The following is a 19,236-nucleotide window of genomic DNA, read 5'->3' on the forward strand; positions in this document are numbered from 1 at the left end:
TTCACCATCTGCTACCACAGCGTGTAATTTCTCAACCAAACTGCAAGCCATTGGTATCCCCTCCCGGTGGTTGGGGTCCATAGGACCCTGAGCTAATGGCTTGAGACCTACACTTGAATGACAAACAATCCAGCCAATCAAACGAATTCCTGATTTTCCGCCCAGAAGTGGGAGGGAGGCACGGAGACTCTCCAAACCAATCAACTGTGGTCTCCGTGAATGACGGGTCATTCTACCAATTTTCTGCCGCATGCAGGAGAAGAAGGCGGATCTTGGGCGCGGTTTGGCCGCATGTTGCCGTTGGTGACGCAGGCAGGAGAGGATAGCAACAGTTGCCTCGAGACCCCCGCGCGCCATAGTGACTGTAGCCGTGGAGACTGTTACTTGCCAACGGGAGCAACGCGCAGGAGAGCGACGGCGGCGGCCCAGGCCCAGAGCGAAGGCGGCTCCTGCCCGGCAGTGGGGCCCGGCGTGGCACGGCCAGGTGATGCGGGGTGGTGGCACCAGGGCCGGGTCGGGAGGAGGGAGGCGGACAGACTGCGGGGCAGCCCCCCGCCTTCCGGGGTCCAACGGCCCACGCTCCCAGAGCTGAAACTTTATATCACTTTCCTGCAAGCCCTGCCTGCACCGGGGAGGGAAGCGGAGCCGTGACCGGAGAGCGGAAAGTGACTCGGGGTTTAGGAGACCCACCCCATCAGAGCCCGTAGCCGTGCATGGAGCACACTTTCCCTACTTAATTGCAACTTTTTTCTCACTTTCAATTCTCTTTATCGCATTTTCTTTTTGTCTCATTCAACACGTCCTAGTTATTGTACTCCATTTTCACCTGTAGACTATTTTTCCCCAGTTTAATTCCACCCTTCGTGCTCACTTTGGTCTCCTGTTTTTTTTTCTTCTAAATTTATTGACATCCATCACTTCTTTACTATTCTAAAGTAGTAATTTTTTATCAGTGTCATAACAATTTTTTCAATTTCATTACCTTTTATCATCTCGTACCTGCCTCTAATTTTCCTATCCACCTTTTTCCTGCTCCTTAATCAATTCCACAGGACCTTGCACTCCTCCTCCAAATTGTATTTCTTTTCCTTACTTTTTTGTGTTTTGTTTTGTTGCGGTACTTTCATCCTTCATAACTAATTTGCTTGATTTCTTTCTTTCTCTCCCCTGTTTTTCATGTTTCTAGGCTTCTTTTTTCATCCAAACGTTTCTGCCGATTCCCCCCCCCCCCTCGCCCCCCCTTCTCTTTCTTGGAATAACCTTTCATTTCTCTCGCGATCTGCTCCACAATTCAGTTATAGCCTCTTGTCAGGAGATTAGCTCACAGAATGGAACACCTTCCCTTGTGATAGCACGCTCTCTGGGTACCCATCTCTCACTGACGCATCATATCCTACGCACTGGGGAAGCGGGTCTGATTGAAACATCTTATGAAGTCAGAGGCGTGGGTAGACTTTTAGATCACTGCTAGTCTGTTGGCTAAGAGCACATCTGCATCATATCTAACCCCTTTAAAGGTCCACGAGTTCATCGATGATGCCATTCGTGTGATAGTTCTATAAAGTAAATATTTTGAGTGTAAAAGGCTTAGCATCACCGTCTTGAAACACCAAGCGTTTGACATGTCTTTTGAAAAATAAAGGTTTGTGAAACAGATAACATACCAGGATCTCTCTAAACATCTGCCTTAACCTGGCACTCGTCTGTCGTAGGTGAGATCTAGTCGTTTTCCTTCCAGTGTGGGTGACCTCTAGGTCCTGTTTTGTCTGCTTCTAACGTGTGCTGCCAATAAAAGTAACGTTACTTTGTTATTTTGTGTTTTATGTTCTCCTGAAGTGGAATCTGTTCTAGCGCATCAATGTAGCAATCTTCAGAGTGGAGGATGCTAGTAAAAAGACTGGGCAGGAAGGGAGGGGTGCAACCACCACGGCATTGCACCTGCTGTGTGCAGCCAACGGGTCCTCGAACTCCAGGAGAAGGTACCCGCTATCTGAGCTAAAGCAGTCCGATCGTAAAAAATAGCAACTATATCCGGCACTGTGGAACCCCAAGATCCAGTCCTTTAGTATCCAGACCGGTGTCAGCAGTCAATTCAGAGAAAGCTTCTAATTCAATCTCATTAAGCCTAAACTTCGAAATAAGGGGCTGAAATTCAGAATCTACTCAAGCTTCTTCACAACGAGCATCTGCAAATCCAAGGAAGCTTTGTTTTTTTATTTTTATAGTGTGGTGGCGCCCAGCCCTAGCTGTCAGACCGAAACAAGTTTGCATGCTACTGGAATTGCAATGGACGATCTAATTATTGAGCAGGAGAACTGTCAAAAATGTGTCAAAATCTTAACTGTTCAATGTGTGGCATTATTTGTTTGTAATATTCTGTACAATAGTTCATAATACGCAAATGTTTCACCTCCGTACCAGTCTAACACCTAAATAAAGCAGTGCTTAATTTGAGCCGGTGGATTCCAGTGTCTCGCTCCAGCACTTAATTGTCAACACTGGGACTTATGACAGTGTGCCACACGGTGATGCTGATTTAGAGATGAGGACAACTGTTTATTCATTCAATATACAGTAAAAATGACAAATACCTGCCACCTAATCTATTCTTATAGCATTGGGGACATGTGATAGTCTGAATTGTCATACTTGTAGGAGTGTGATGGTTAGTTGTGTTGGTACTGTCATTGACAGCACTGGCAGGGACCAATGGTGTCGCTAGCTGCAGTGGCTTTGTTCCCTGTGCCCTGGCACTTATTGTTATTTTATTGTTTACAAATTAAACACAGAAATAAAGCACTGAAAGAAGACCATATAAGCTTTACAAAGAGTCTGGGGCTGTGTCGCATGAACACTTTTTAAAATAACCTTTGATCTGTTTGAGTTGGGAATAATTTCATTAAAATTTGAAAATTATGCAGCAGAGGTGTCAACTCCCTGTAGTTATGCATTTCCCAGGCGCTGCATAATGCTAGACCCCAGGATTATGATTTATTGGAACCAAGTAACTTATTTCAAAATTCTGTCATAATATACTTGTCTGGTCCGATGGGCCTCTTGTAGAGTTCTTCGTGTATGAGAGTCCACTTGGTCAAGTCATGTTGTGTACGGTGAAAAGTGTTCCAATCACTCTTCGAAGCATTGTGGTGGCACAGGTTCCTCTGTTGCTCCTAGCGAGGTATGCCAGGGAAAGTAGATATAGTCTGAAACTCTTATTCTTAATTTGATGGCCAGCACAATCTAAAAGGTCAGTGCTGGGCTACATCTCTCAATAGGAATGGCAACTGCTGTGTGGCTTTGGCAAATAATTGGTTTCTGTTACAGTGTTTTAGCAAGACTGAATTGCTTATGATAATGGTCCTCAGATGCTTTTCTTGGGAGCTCAAAATCTGTTCCACTAATCATTGGATTAACCCCTAACCTTAGGTTCTAGGGGAACATGCTGCCCAGAGTAAAGCACTTCAATGCCTCATTATGGGTAGTAAATACCATATAAATGCCATTGGCCCAAGGCAGTCATTTAGGAAATGTGGCACTTGGGGCCGGCCTGGTTGTGGGGGGAATATTGGGGGATGCTAGTGGGAAGCCCCAGAAGGCTTGGGGGGGGGGGGGGGGGGGGGGAGTTGCTGGCGCATAGCGCTGCTGCTCTTGTTACAGGGGGACGATATTGCAGCACTGCTGCTAAACCGGCACCCTGTAACAAAACCGGCCCCCACCGCTCCAACACCGGCCCCACCCTTCCAGCTCACCGGGAAAATGCCAGGTCCCCGCTACGGCCCTGGTGGCACTTATGTCAAATTTGAGTGTGTAGAGTGGGTCAGGCGAAGCAACCCCTTGATCCAAGGGGGTGGTAATCATGGTCATGAAGGGGGCGAGGTGGGCAGATACAGTTTGAAATGGTTTCCGACCATATTGCTCTTGCCCACCTCAGGGCCTTTCCTTTGTTTACTATGGAAGTCTGAAGTGGCCCTGTGTACACTCTGATTCTGTAAATGCCTAAATTAGGAAGTACATTTGTGGGACAATTCCTGCTAATACATAGTTGGAAAAGTGATGGTGTAGTTGAAGAATAGTCCAAGAGCAGCCGCTTATTTTCCAGAAAGTCACTGGAACAACTTGCTAATCACATATCAGAGCAGGACAATACCCAGCTCATCCCCAAGACCGTGTCAAACTTGACAATGAGGACATCTTGAGTCACACAGAACATTGATGCCCATCACATTCAAGATGGCCATCACATTTAAGATGCCCAATGGGAATTGTTTTTGTTTAATTCTTTAATTTGCACCAGCAGTATAATTACACACTATTATTTTTGTGACTGGTTTGTAATGCAGTCCTTCCTCTTGCTTGCCACCTGTCGGCTTATTGAGAGCTGGGTAAAATAGTCGGAAACCAGTGCATAGGAATGGATGTAAGTAAAGCTTTACTTTCATAGAAAGGTGGACTCTAGCCGTATGTTCAATGTGTTTATATGTTTCAGAAATCGGCACAATTTTGCAGGTGGATATGTTTAGCACTGGACAGATCTTAGTCGTGAACTTCAAGCTCCAGATTACAGGATTCAGTGACATGCACCCAGCTGTAGGTAGACTGTCTTGTTGGCACACAGCTATCTGTAAGAACCGGCCTTGGTGGAACGCAACTAGCTGTAGGTAGCTGGCCTCAGTGGCATGCGGCCAGCTATAGGGAGCCTGTCTTGTTGGCACACATCCAGCTGTAAGCAGCCATCCTCTTTGGCATGCAGCTAGCTGGCCTCAGTGGCATTCAGCCGCTGTACGTAGCCAGCTTCGGTAGCATGTAACCAGCTATAGGGAGCCTGTCTTGATGGCAAGCATCCAGCTGTATGTAGCCATCCTCTTTGGCATGCAGCTAGCTGTAGGTAGCTGGTCTAGGTGGCATGCAGCCTCTGAAGGTAGCTGGTCTTGGTGACTTGCAACCATCTGTAAGAACCGGCCTCAGTGGAACATAGCAAGCTGTAGGTAGATGGCCTCGTTGGCATGCAGCTGCTGTAGGTAACCGACCTCAGTGACACACAAACAGCTGTAGGTAGCCTGCCTTGTTGGCACACAGCCAGCTGTAAGAACCCTACATCGGTGGAAAACAGCTAGCTTTAAATAACTGCCTTGGTGGCCCACAACCAGCTGTATGTAGCCTGCTTTGTTGGCATACATCCAGCTGTAAGAACCGGCCTTGGTGGAACGCAGATAGCTGGCCTTGGTGGTATGCAGCTGCTGTAGGTTGCCGGGCTTGGTGGTACTCAACCAGCTGTAGGTAGCCTGTTTTGTAACACAGCTAGCTGTAGGTAGCTGGCCACCATGGCATGCAGCTGCTGTGGGGAGCCGGCCTCCGTGGCACACAGCCAGCTTTAGGTAGCCTGTCTTGTTGGCACACATCCGGCTGTAAGATCTGGCCTCGGTGGAATGTAGCTAGCTCTAGGTAGCTGGCCTCCGTTGTATGCATCTGCTGTAGATAGCCTGTCTTGTTGGCACACAACCAGCTGTAGGTTTCCTGCCTTGTTGGCACGCACCTAGCTGTAAAAAACAGCCAGTTAGCTGTATGTAGCTGGCCTCGGTGGCATGCAGCAAGCTGTGGTTACCAGCATGTTGCCAGAGTATCTGGCTTGCATCCAGGTGTAGTTGTCCCTCCTTACTAGCGCACATCCAGTAGCAAGTTTCAACACTTGTGACTTCCAAGTAGCACCAGTTAGCCTGCCCACAGAGACGTGGAAAGAAGATACTATGGGTGTTTTCTTGTTTGCAAGTGGTAGCCACTGTTGGTGTCTCTTTGGCAACCACTAGCTGTTGCTAGGGCACTCTACTGTGGGTAGTGGCACTCTTGACCCACCCCCAATAGCATTCACTGTTATTGCACATATGTTAGCACATTGCATCTATTCTTAGTTCATAACAAAACCACAAGCTTTTGAGTCAGAAAGTGACAATGCAATCACCATTCCAGGTATAATAAAGCGGTTTCATTCTTGTTGAATCTCGTGAGATGACTATTTTGAGGAGAGACATTCACCAGGATCTTGATACCAAAAGCTCCTCACGTGCTGAAGGTTGTACATAAATAATGCAAACAAATAATGGCAAGGTTACGTGACATGTTAGGGGTTTGAGGAGCTGGTTTACCGGTACAGAGTGCCTGTCACATGTCCAGATGAGCTTAAATCACAGTGAACAATTTGTCTACTCTATTTCAGGTAGAGGTGGAGATTTGTGTCACTTACCGATAATTGATGCATTTTTTTCTTGTTGTTGTGAACGTTAGCCACCTAAAATGTTAACATCCAGTCTTGGTGCTGGTAGTGAGTGAATGGAGAATGCGTGGCGTCCATTTGATGGCAAGTTGCACAAAACTGTTAATCCATACACAGTGGTGGGTGTTGATCTGTGATATTACATGCACCCATCTCTTGTTGGGGCTCTAATGGCATGTATGTTACGTTTGAGTGTTGTCTTATTCTTTTCATTTTCCTAACAAGAGTGCTCCAGGCAGATTCTGGTACTATTTCTGTCTTTAAATCTACATTTTTATCTCAACTCAAGATTTTCCTTTAACACACAGCTGAGCAATATATTGTTTTGATGAGGGCTTCCCTCTAAACAAAGTGCTGGCCCAGCCGGGACTGGAAAAATGCCACTCAGTGCTAGCTACTTTGTCAGCATGCCAGAGCTTGTTGAAAGCTCTGGCATGCTGATATGAATGTTTGGAGACGGAAAGAAACCTTGACTTCTTTCTTTTTTCCCTTTCCTTTTTAGGTCTAGCCTGGGCAGCGCATGCACTGCTGTGAGGCATGCTGTATTAGAGTATGGACTTGAAGTCCCGCCCACATTTGCCATTGGCTTATGCCATTGTCTTTCGTAAATGCTGGCTTCTGATTCATTAATAGGCTTGTTAGTCCCTCCTTAGTACCACCTTGTCTTTTGTAACCTCCCATCAGGACTGTACCATTAACTGTGTCCTTACTGTATAGCTTCTATTAGCCCTTAGCAAGAACTCTTTGCCTAATTAATGTACACACCACTGGTGGGACGCAAGCTTTAGCAATGGGGCCACTTTTTGCTTGTGTTCGCAGCACGCTTTCACCTACACAAGGTCACACCCACCACTCGTTTTTAATTTTATTTTGCATGAAATCATGGCTCCTACGCATTTTGTTGTGCGCAGCTTGCCCAACTAATCGTTTAAAAAAACAAAAACATAAAATCATGGCTGTCGCATGCCTTTCTACCGTCCATGATTTCACCCGAAGCAAAGTGTTGACGGCATCGCTCCCAGCAACATCGTAAAATAACCATGTGATTTTGTTTTGACGATGTTGCTGGGAGAGATACCACAGACCCCTTGCTTTGGGTCAAATCATGGAGGGCAGCAGTGTGCTTGAAGAAGGAGCCGTGAGGCAGGGATGGCGCCTGGGCGCAGAGGCTGCGGCAGAGCAGTGGCAGCCAGGCCAGCTCCGGGGTTTCAGTGATTCGCCTGACTTCGATCTCGCATTTGAGAGAGTTTAAGCTATTAGCATTGTAAATGAAAATGCCTCTTAGTTATGTTTTAAAAACAAAACATAAATGAAATGCATTGTCATTTACAATGCCAATATCCCAAACTCACGTAAATGCGAGACCTATTGCATTGTAGATGCTTGTTTGTGTAGCTTTGAGGGTTTGCTCCTACTCTGTTTATTGAAGCTTCTCTTCATGCCCTTCTTTAATCCAAGGTGAATTGGTTTGTGGTTTAGTCAGCACAAAGGTATGCATAGACTTGGTGATATGTTAGGGTCATTTACTATCCCACACGAGTATTACATGGTTGTTAAAAATCTTTGGTCTTTTTGCTTTGTAAATCTTTAAGTGTTTCTCCTTTTCAAACCAGAGAGATGTCCACCGGAAGACAATAGACATGTTATTGTACTCTCCTAGTTGAAGTAAAGCATCCCTTACAGGCAGTGCTTAATTTGTTAAAAAAACGAAACGTGCCAGGGCCCTCGTTTGGAGGCCTCCACGACTTACACCACCCATTGTCAGTGACAGTACCTACAAAACTACTTACCAGCACACTGCTACAAGTGTGACAATTCATACTATTCTAGGCCCCCCCCAAGCTATAAAAACAGCTCGAGTAACAGGTATTGTTTGTTCGTGATATATACTGAATTAATAAACAATTGCTGTTCTGCTCATCTTTAAATTATACAAACATCGGCCTCATGTGACAGCTGACATAAGTGCCGGTGTTGATAATAATGTGCCCGTGCCGAGTACTGGAAGCCACCAGCTCAAGTTAAGCACTGCTTACAAGTCTTTCATAACTAGAATAGATATCCATGCAGCCGTAATTGTTGTTAGTTTAGTCCAACTTTACAAAGCCGATATCTTTGGGATACTGCCTGAAACACTGGCCACACATGTTCAAACCATACTTGCGAATCAGTCCGTGCTTGTTCGAGCATACGCGGCAAGATCGGGAACCCTGTCCGAACTTCCTCGGGTGGCTCCAGTAGAACTGCTGGTGACCCATCTTGTTCTTTCGCAGAAGGGCGACAAAGAAAGGAAAGCTATGGATAGGCACAAATTGGACTATGCTCCCACTGTTTGCCTAGCATTTGCCATATCCTACTTAAATGGCAGTCCAGATAAGGCTGCACTGTGGAAGAGTGTTTTTGCTCTGTGAACAGCTTGGAAATAAATGGTTGCAGTCTTGACTAAAAAAAGACAAAAAAAATAAATTACTAGAATACATGAAGTAATATTAATCATGAAAAAAAAGTGAGAACCAAACTTCATAAGATATTTGTGTACCTACATTAATAAAACAAGCAACCTACTTTAATAACACATGCGCTCCAGTTGTATCAACACAAGTTCTTCAATCAGTCCTTTATTCTGAAGAGCTTTTTCAGGCTTTTTTACCACAGCTTTCCTAGCTGGACAAGACAACACTGGCCCTCGTGTGCCGAAGAAGACCTTAAGTGCTGGTTATTGTCGTTCAAGCTTGAGACACATTTGTGATGAATGTGGACCCAACTTCCTTCCACTGGTTTAATTTGTGATACGGTGTACATGCCTGATGGGACTTGGAGGGCACGATCCAGGTCGTGCGATGAACACTGCTGTCTGGTTTATTGCGAGTACATCAAAGGAGGACAGAAGCTTGCCAATATTAAGATCTCTTCACGGTCAGCCCATCTGACCCAGAATCTCCTTCAAAGTGCTCACCATTGTTTGCAGAGCAATATACCGACACTGCTCTTTGTCTTGGTATTCAGAGTCATGCATAAACTAGCAGGGCCCTATGTGCTGCTAATCAGTTTTTGGTGACTGTCCCAAAGTGAGAAGAGCCACCTTGGGTGATCTGCCTATTCCATTGCGGCAGCCATACTGTGGAACCCTCTTCCTGCAGCAGTCTGCACTTTTGGGAAAGTGATTAAATCTTGTTATTTTAGTAACTGACTCTACCTATAACCCCATTTAATGTTCACTTCGCAGAGCCAAATAGCTTTGTATTAGTGCTCTTCACAAATTAATTAACATAACATGAATCTCAATGTGAGTCACCTACATAGTCTGCAAATATCCCCTGTAGACCAGCCTTGAACTCCCTGTCTTTTTTGTCTTATCCAGGGAAGTGGTTTGACGTTTTTTGTGCTCAGTCACCTTATATCAAGAGTCCTGTGACCTCTCGTATTTGGCATATTCCGAGGATATTTAACGCATTTCAGTTTGCAGCCTGTCTTGGTCAAAGTGTTCCTTCAGAATGAGATGTTCATTTTATGATATGTCATCACGCTATGCAACAGAACAAAGAATCCAGGCAAGGCATGCCATTGTCTTCAAAGTCTCTCTAGACTACTCTTGGAGCCACTACCCCGAATGGAGTTCCCTGATCTGTTGTGAACTTCCGTGGTGAGAAGGACGTAATCTCTGGTCCTGAGGTATGACTGAGCCTTCCGTTGGTAAATGTTCCTATTTTTACTTTAAAGCCTGCATTTTACGAAAGGCTTTTTAGCACTCAAACTTATTATGTGTGAATGTTCAGTTTGAACATTTCAAGAAGAGCAGGAGCGTAATGCAAGCCCCCATTCTTTATGGGGCCCCTAAACCCTTCAGAGGGGTCCTATTCCACCCAAGCCCAATGAATATTGGTGATCTGTGGGCGTCTCAAGGGCCCCTCTTCACATTATGCTTGGGGGCCCTAATCATTTTACGCTACGCTACTGAAGTAGAGCAGTTAAGGCTTACACTGATGTGCTCTTCTCTTTAGGTTTATGTGTACCTCTGATCAGGGAAAATGTTTTCAATCGCAGTAAAAGATTGTTGGAGGATGAAGTGGGCTAACCTGTTGCTCCATGCTGTGGATGGTGAAGAAATATTAATGATAGTTGAATCGGCCATTGTAGGAACCAAAGACCGTTTAATATGTGTGTATTTTTCAATTAGGATTTTTGTTGATTACATAAGGATGTCGCATAGCTAAAAGCTGGCTCTAGACAAGCCTTAAAACATGAGTGAAAGGGGTAGACCAGGCACACATTTTGATCCTGGAAAACCACATTTAAAGGGAAAATTTAGCATTGGTGTCATATTATTAAATGGAACAAGGACACTGGGTATGCACTAAATGGCGCCGCCAGCAATTGGAGCGCCACACAAACTTGTTATTGCATTAGCCAAGGAGGTTAGTGGGTGCTCTGTCTGGCGGCATAGGAGTGCCTTTTCAAGGAGGGCTTTGAAAAAGTTGGCCCTGCTTTGAAGATAATTCCTTGAGGGATTGCGTTTCGCTAACCTCTTGAGCCGCCGTGGGCATTCTTGGAAGCGCAGAGCAGTGAAGCTGAGACTCCAGTCGGAGCATGCTCTCTTTTTAGAGCGCACCTGTTTGACAAAAAAAGAGCTTTCTGCCAAAGCAAATTACTAGATACTTTTGTACTGTGCATAGCATTGGAGTGTTTAATGTAAATATTTTCTAAATTTTTTATTACAATTCTCGATTGCTGCTTCTTGTGAATCTTCATGGCAGCGCAGTTGCAGGTCAGGTCCCTTTAGCTGTCAATTGCTAATTGCCATTGGTCAATATGACAAGCATTTGATTGATGTGAAAGTGAGTTGGAATAATTCAGTGTTACTAACCCCAACATCCAAATGACCTGATCATAAGACACCGGACATGATTAATTTGGAGTTTGCATTAAAAAAAAGTGGCCTAGAGCAGCATCTAAATGACGTGTTTCTAGAATTTCCGTTAAATGTACTGAACAGTGTGATTTCTCCAAAGGTGGCCTAGAGGATTTGTTTTTTGGGAACTTCCTTTCTAGGTTAATTTTGGGGCTCTTCTTTAAGGGGTGCATTAAAATAACTGTGGACTTGATGCAAATAGTTAAAAAAAAATGTATTATGGCATGACTGAATTGCAGTATTTTTATTTTATGCGCTAACGCTCTCAAAGCGCACCGCACACGGCAGCACTCTCCAAGAGAAGAACGGACACTTGCAATCCGGTAATATATGCAGCAATGTTTATTATTTTGCTTAGTGAATCAGGAGTGCCACGATCCGACGCGTTTCGGCGATCCCAGTCGCCTTGCTCACCAGATTTTTATTTTATGTTCATTTTTAGTTGAAGCCTACCTGACCGTCCAAGTATCTGGTTGTAAAAGACCTGTTGTGGGCTTATCGAGCGGACAGCCCATTTGTTGCTTTCCATTTTTTGACTTTTTCACTTGGTTGGTTTGTTTCCTCTTATTCAATGGATTTCTTTGTCCCACCTTGTTAATCACATGTTTGTCCCTCCTCTGGAGCATAGACCCTGTTCCATATCTTTGATTGGCTTGCTTCTAGTCTTACACTGCTCACTTTTCGGGAACCACTTTTTATTTTTATTTTTTTGGTTTAGCACCGCAGCAGTGCATGTGTTTTCTAGTTCTCTCTCTTTATTACTTCTGCTTTCCCAAATACCCATCCCTGTGCTGCTATCTTCCTCTTATGCTGCAGGCTCTGATTTGTGTGCTTCTTCCCCTCAGCAAACTCCTCTGTGCACCGTGTTCGCTTCGCCTTTGTCTGAGTCTTCCCAAACACTACATATTGCTTTTCCGTTGTGTGCTCCTTTTCACCTCACACGCACTCCACGTTGCTTTTAATCACTGCCAGCTCCGTGTAGCCTCAAGCCCTCAACTTCTCACTTGCTTATTTATCCATTCATTCATTAATTTTGTTGGTGTGTGTGTGTGTGTGTGGGTGTGGGTGTGTGTGTGTGTGTGTGTGTGTGTATGTATGTATATGTATGTATATATAATATATTCCTAATCAGGGTCACTGGAATTATGCAATGCTGCAGCCTCTTTCGTAGAGTTATGGCTTTGTTGCATTTACCAAATGATCTATTATTTGCTACATAATTTCCAATTTGTACCCAAAAAATTGTTTCTAGCTAAAACAGATCAAATGTTACTAAAACGTGGCGACTCATGTTCCTGCACAGTGGAAAGCCCACCACAAAGGTTAACTTGTCATCTTTCAGTTGTTTATTTGGAGGTTAACCCCTTCTCTGCGGGGGTTATTACCCCGCTGTGCTGGGGGGGCAGGGGGGCGCGCATAGCGCCCTCCTGCTCATGACGAGCTCAGCTAGTCATGAGCTACGGCGCTCCGGTGCTCATGACGAGCTGAGCTTGTCACAGGTGCATTGGCACCCGTGGAACGCTCAGCACAGCGGGGGAATTCTCCCAGCATCTGAGCGTTCCACGGGCCATGACGAGCTGAGCTCGTCATGAGCACCGGAGCGCCGTGGCTCATGATGAGCTCGGCTCGTCATGAGCACCGAAGGTGTTAAACTAGTATTAATGATGTTGAATCTTTGCACAATGAAAAAAAGTGCAGTATTGCGCTACATAATCTGCATTTTCTTGCTGTTTGATATGTCCCCCCCCGTTATTCTAGTGGCTATATATATATATATATATATATATATATATATATATATATATATATATATATGAACCAAAACACCCAACTTCCACAGGGACTCCATGGAAAGCAGGCACGGACACAAAGTGGCATTGGAATCCGCATTTATTTTTCAGTGCAGGCTGCCCTCAATCCCGAGCACAAGGAGAGACGCGTTTCAGCCTTCAAGAGGCCTTTGTCAATCTAGTTTGGCAATACATAACACATTCCTTAAATAGCCCATCCCACTGACCTAATTGCTAAACATGGAAGACATACTATAGCGCATGTATTTCCCATTGCAGCTTAAATGCAACATGCTCGCGCTGTCTGAAGCTTTTCATAAACATAAATGTAGGTAAGATGCAACATAATTATATATAGTGTGCACAATGCATTACCCAAAGTTGCTAAGTTACCAGTAAAGCAGACAAAATATGTGATAAAGCATGTATGACAATTTAAAGCACTGCTCAGTGGGATACAACCGGGCACTTCAAACTGTTCAGCCAAACTAACATCCTGTGTAGCCAATATATTATAAAAATTATCACAAACTAATTTTAAAACTGCTGCCACACATACTGAATAGTAGTCCATAATGACTGTCCATCGTCCCGATAGCTCATATGAGCTCTTGTCAGTTCCGCCACAGCACGACCTCTGACCCAGTCCGGGAAGGAGAAGTGATCTCTGCCCTATTATTGCCAGAAGCTGCTGCGTGGAGCCCTGGGCTCAGTGAGCGTTCTTCGTACATGAAATAACTTCTTTACATCGTTAAGGAAATATTGCTCCTGAGTTAATACGGACTGAAGCTTAAAATCCCTTAAGGACTGCAAATCCCACAATGCAGCAACTTAGTCTATTGAATGCAGGCAATTTAGAATTCCTGATATTGTTATAAGGCCAGTGTCAATGTGGCGTTTCATATCTGGGCAAGGACAAGTAATATCCAAAGGACAAAAACGGCAAGCATAAAAATGTTTAAATGGCACAACCTCGGGATTGAGAGGGACCCATCTGCAAAATCAATAACGCCATCACCACCTCACCGCATCGGCGTGTAGCGTCTGCGGTGCCCAGTCACCAGTATGCGCCAGTACTCCAGGCAAGGCATTTCTTGTCAGCGAGGTGCAGATCCATGCTGGCAGTCACGAAAACCGCCCCGCTCTGAGACCCACGTCCCCACGGCAGTCATCCTCGTTCCTTATCCAGGTCACACAGCTGGGGGCTCCCCTGATAGCACTCCAGTACTTCTTCACAAACACGGTCTGATAGGAGAGCCACAAACGACTGGTGTTCCGTGAAAGCGTGACGACCATTCACGCTGTATCACAATGAACCAAAACACCCAACTTCCACAGGGACTCCATGGAAAGCAGGCACGGACACAAAGTGGCATTGGAATCCGCATTTATTTTTCAGTGCAGGCTGCCCTCAATCCCGAGCACAAGGAGAGACGCGTTTCAGCCTTCAAGAGGCCTTTGTCAATCTAGTTTGGCAATACATAACACATTCCTTAAATAGCCCATCCCACTGACCTAATTGCTAAACATGGAAGACATACTATAGCGCATGTATGTATATATATATATATATATATATATATATATATATATATATATATATATATATATATATATATATATATACATACACACACACACACGTTTTCTCAAATCTTGTTGATCCTGTACAGCATCACATAAAGCAATGGCAAAGCCAATAGATTCCACGGATAAGATCTATTCACAATCCTTGTTCATGTTTTGCTGTCAAACCGTAGTAAGGAATGGAGCACACCTTCAGTGCAACTAAAGCCAGCAGGGAGGGAGGCCCCCATCTTGTGCAGAAGACTTCAGTGAAACTTAGCTCCTTGATAAAATCTGTTTTAACCTGCAACAAAACTGTAATTGATTATAGCAAACAGATCTGTTTAGTTGTATATTCTCCTAGGTATGCTTAGGTACACACCGGAATAAAAAATAGAACCACATTTCTATAGACGCTTGTATTGAAGACTAAATAATAAAATAGTCACGTATTTCCAATCGGGGCTTACATATATACTATGGTTTTTACTTCGGGTTTCTAAAAACTATGCTTTGTATGTAGGAGCACACAATGCAAGATGGTTTTACTGTTGGTTGGTTCTTTATTTGTAAAGTAGTGCCACAACATTGTGTAACAGTAAAGGCGCTCTTCTAAGATGTGTGATGCTGTTGAGTCTTAATTTATTTAATGGTTTTGTCTAGGGTGTTCCAAGCTTCTTCAGGTGTCAGTGTCTCATTTAAGGATGTACACCTTTAGGCTTACCTCATATGCCAACAAATATTTGAGATAAGTATAAGGCCATAAAAAAAAGTCGTTAAAAGATAAATATTTGAATATTTTGGTAGCGATACATTTGCTTCAGACACAAAATGATTCTTGATTGACAGCTGTTGGCTGTTACTTTTTGGCCGAGATGAACCTGCTGATAGGAGTTGTTTGCTAGAGTGGGATCGGGGGCGGCATACATTGTAGGAAGGTTTGGATATCGAAGCAGTGGAAACCGAAGACACGAAAATAATCTGAAGGAGCCTTTTGTGATGGGATGTTAACTGATCAAATATTTATAGAAGCCGGAAATAGGACACATACTCACCAGTGAGTCTTTGAATTATTAACAGAAATTTTAAGAAGCAGGGATGGTCTGGATGTTACAGGTGGTCAGTTTCTCATTTTCTCTGATGGATGCACCAGATGAATCCTGTGGTTTCTGATAGCTGTCAGCGTGCAGAAGAATAGAACCCAAAAGCTATGGAATTGAGCTGGACCCACATAATTCTTCTCACCCACCTATCTGTATCCCTAGACGGGGGTGTACCTGCACCATTTTGGCTCGAGCAGCATGACTTGGCTGAAAGCTACAGGTGCATATTTCCCATATGCACTTTTGGTATCCCTACCCCAGCAAAAATGAACAACAAAATATGGAAGAAAGGAAGCTGGAGGATTGACGTGAGCATTGTCATGTTATGCTACCTGTGATCTTTAGGGTGGCTTTCTGTTCCCTAACGCAAGTGTCAAGACTCTTTCCAAACAATTTCAAGAATGCATTATTCCCAAGGGCAATACCCTAGTTGGTAAAAACCTACAATATGCTTTTAACCGGCGGTAATGCCTTCAGCAGTGCCTCAGAGTTGCAGAGTTTCTCCTTCTCTGGGAAAGGTTTGGGTTTACAGTGCTATCCACACGCAGATCACTAAATCGACTTGTACACACTTCCATGCTCAATTCATCTATTGTTACTTGCAGGAAATGAAAGTGGGGCAAGTACACGTATTACTTCAACATGGTCCTAAAAGTGCTTCACCAATCATGTGATTGCTACTTACATTAATTGTTGCTTTGATGATAATAGAATTATCAGTGGCATTATAATAATTTATATTTGGAACCATTCCATAGTCAACCCATATTATCCATATGTTGTCCCTGTGAGACTAGCTTTGTCATGACCAGTATTGGCTCGTTTCCCAGCAGCATTGCACTATGTACCTTTGGATAACCGGAGAGAGGCTTGTTTTTTTGCTGGAGTCCTACTCCAGGCCCTCTTCAGCTATTTGAAGACTCTGCTTCCTGCCAGGCACATCAGATGTTGTAGTCCTGCTGCTTCATGCAAGCAGGCAAACCGTACACCAACCAAAACATGTTCACCATGTTCCATTATGGGAGAAGACATTGAATGGGAAAATACAACTTTCCATCCTTGCATCACCCTACATCTTTCCTCTGAGTACTCTCTTTCGCACTGCCTTTTGCGAACTCCGTTAGCCTGACCCACAGTGAGAAAGGAAGGCTGCCAAGTGCCCAAAGAAGAGCATAGCACAGGTAATCGGACCTAGTACAGTCGTATTAAAATATTTCCCACCCAATAACACATGAAAATGAACAAATTAACAAATGCCTAAGATGGGTTGGCTACATCCTACTCTTCTTAGACGTTGATGTTGACAAAATAGATCCAAAAAGCCCCACACTTTTAATGTCCCAAGCTCAACCCACACCTGCTTGTTGAAAAGCGTGTGCTATTACATCGAACGTCAGTTAATGGCTCTGTGCACACCTGACATAGTGATCAGGGAGATTAAGACTGGTGCTGAGCAGTCTGCCTTCTCTGAGGACGCGATCTGGAAATGGAGCAGATGGCGCCTCAAAGTCATCAAGCAGGTGTGTGTTGTGGAGGAGCCAGTTCTCTTGTTCACAAGGTGACAGGTGGTAGTGCCACAGAAGCAAAGGTTTCGCATTACACTGGCAGCCTTCACAAAAGTCCTTCAAACCCATCTGCCCAGCTCCGATGCCGCACCAGCCCAAAGAAGATTTTGTCAGGGATCATGCAGCTTTAGATGTCTCCAGTGATCCCCTCATCAAGGTCATTTCCACTCATTTGGATTTTTGCAGATATTCGAGATTTTTTTTGAGGAAGTAGATTGTTTTCAGGGTGTATTACCTGACTGGCCTCCCAAAACAAACCTCAAACTTCCAGGTCTCCGAATTTTGACAGACTGACTTTTTTGTGTCTTTTTTCTTGTGTGCTTGTAAGTGTGGTCGTTTTCTCCCAGGCTTGCAGCATATACATCTTTTGGGCAAAACTAATGATATCCAGAAATATTTCTTTACCTATTTAGCAGCATCAATCAGTAGTTTTGAGCCGAAATGTCTTATTACAGATCAATAGCGCTACACACCAGATTGAGAACCGTCGGTGCTGCTTGAGGAATGTAAACGGAGAATACATACCTACTTGGTAAACAGGACGAACCCTTCTTTTGTGAACAGTCTTGACTAAGCCTCTTGGTTTGTTTTTTTACTTGAAATAAAAAATATTTAATATAGTACACGATTGTCTAAATATAGACCTGTTCGGAGGTACTTTGTGTTGCTCTTCTTTCGTCAGGATCAACTGCAAGGCGCCTTGTTTCAAATTTAGGTGTCTTGCTGTACCCTATATTTACACACACTAGTCTATTTTTATCTAGGAGTTTTGAAGCTTCAAAGGACATCAGGTCAGGGAGAGTTAGGCCAAGGCATGCCCCTGCGCCTCCAAGAATATGCCGCAATCTGACCCCAGAAATGCTCGTAATTTGGGTCAAACCAAATCTGTTCAATGTATTTGAAGGAGTGTGCGTGCAACAAAGTCTCAAATACTGCATACCGCTAGATAACTTCAGCATTGTGTTCCAAAATATAATTGCCGAGTTGGGCCACTGTGTTGTTAAAGACAGAGGAGGAAAGTGCACAGATTTAAAAGAGAAACTTTTCTGTGACATTCGGGCTGAAGCACAAGTGAGGCTTTTATATACGTGACTTTAGCATCTAGATTCCTCTTACCTGGAATGGAGCGAGCTGGAACAATATAAACCCAAATACCATGCTTTACAATTTAAAAAGAATCCTGCATTTACACAGGATTCATTTTCGGAAGGAAGTATATTTTCAGGAGGTTTGATTGTTGTCAGTGAGTCCATAATGTGTATGTATTACGTTTTGACTTTACAAATTTATAACCCATGACTCTGCAAACTAATAATGCTTCCCAGTGGATGTTTACTCAAGTTAAAATCAAATAACTTCTCTAGATAGTTAGTACATTGTTTCAAGTTGTGTAGCAGCCTAAAGGCAGTAGCTGTTAAGGTAGTACTGGGCAGATGAGACCTGTCGAAGTATCAGGCCCTGGTAAAGAATCCACTGTGGCTCATCTACAGTTTCATTGATTTAGATCCAGGTTGGGTGCCGTTGAGAGGCTCGAGTTTTATTTTTGGTGATGGTTTTTCCGAATTTTTTGAAATACCTGGAGACTTATGGGTGCATGTAGTAGTTTCATTTAATGGCCTTTCTATTGCTGAAATCTAAGGATTCAGGTATAATCCATGACCAAGGTTTTATTTTATTTTGTTATTTTTGCTTACCTTCTCAGGGGCGTAGCTTACGCTGGTGCAACAGATGCAGTGGCAGCACGGCACAGAGGCATGGAGGGCCCACTGAACCATGATGATTGCTGTATCTCACAGTTCAAGCAGCAGCCAGGGAGGCTATTTCCTTCCTTGCGCTAGGACCCATGACACCCCGCCATGCCACTGTAAACTCCACTGCAGTTGCAGTTTGTTTGCCACCTCTGCGTTCAAATTCATGTTCATATTTTTTAAGCCTGTTTTACAACTGAACTGCTCACAATGACCGTGGACATCTGTTGTTTAAGTGCCGGAGAAAAGTTCAACTTAAGTTTTTGTGAGTAAATGCTTTACTTTCT

At 44.0% G+C, this 19,236-nt stretch overlaps 1 protein-coding gene and 1 pseudogene across 3 annotated transcripts in view; one reads left to right on the forward strand and one right to left on the reverse strand.

Annotated features, from left to right (window-relative positions):
• The first annotated feature begins 302 nt into the window (after positions 1-302).
• Positions 303-19,236, forward strand: part of RFX2 (regulatory factor X2) — a 183,561-nt gene continuing 164,627 nt past the window's right edge. For 2 of the 3 annotated variants that reach the window (XM_086947227.1, XM_086947228.1), the window contains exon 1: positions 347-484. The gene's annotated coding sequence lies outside the window, so the exon portion shown is untranslated. Of the gene's footprint in view, positions 485-19,236 lie in introns of all 3 variants that reach the window. The other variant, XM_086947229.1, reaches the window with a different exon arrangement.
• On the reverse strand, positions 8,336-8,536 carry LOC147673370 (small ribosomal subunit protein uS14 pseudogene; annotated as a pseudogene).

The sequence above is a fragment of the Lissotriton vulgaris genome, chromosome 12, assembly GCF_964263255.1.
Source record: "Lissotriton vulgaris chromosome 12, aLisVul1.2, whole genome shotgun sequence".
Classification (NCBI taxonomy): Eukaryota; Metazoa; Chordata; class Amphibia; order Caudata; family Salamandridae; genus Lissotriton; species Lissotriton vulgaris.